Genomic DNA, 280 nt, shown 5'->3' on the forward strand with positions numbered 1-280 from the left:
AAATTGATATTGATATTAATATGAATGTATGAGTATGTGCGCAAGTATCTTGATTTATCTGGAAGTGTTCATGCGATCATTCAGAGTTTCTTCTGTTTCTTTTCGAAGCTGAAGGGATCTTTCTACCTTTTTTTTTAATATAACCACAACATTCAGTAAATCAATACGAGTAAATAATCAAACAATAACAAATAATGATATAGCGATATTTGATATTATATAACATATTGACAAAGAAAAAAACAGCAACACCAAAGATAACAAAACAGATGAACAAAAA

Source organism: Penaeus monodon, chromosome 34 (genome assembly GCF_015228065.2).
Source record: "Penaeus monodon isolate SGIC_2016 chromosome 34, NSTDA_Pmon_1, whole genome shotgun sequence".
Lineage (NCBI taxonomy): Eukaryota > Metazoa > Arthropoda > Malacostraca > Decapoda > Penaeidae > Penaeus > Penaeus monodon.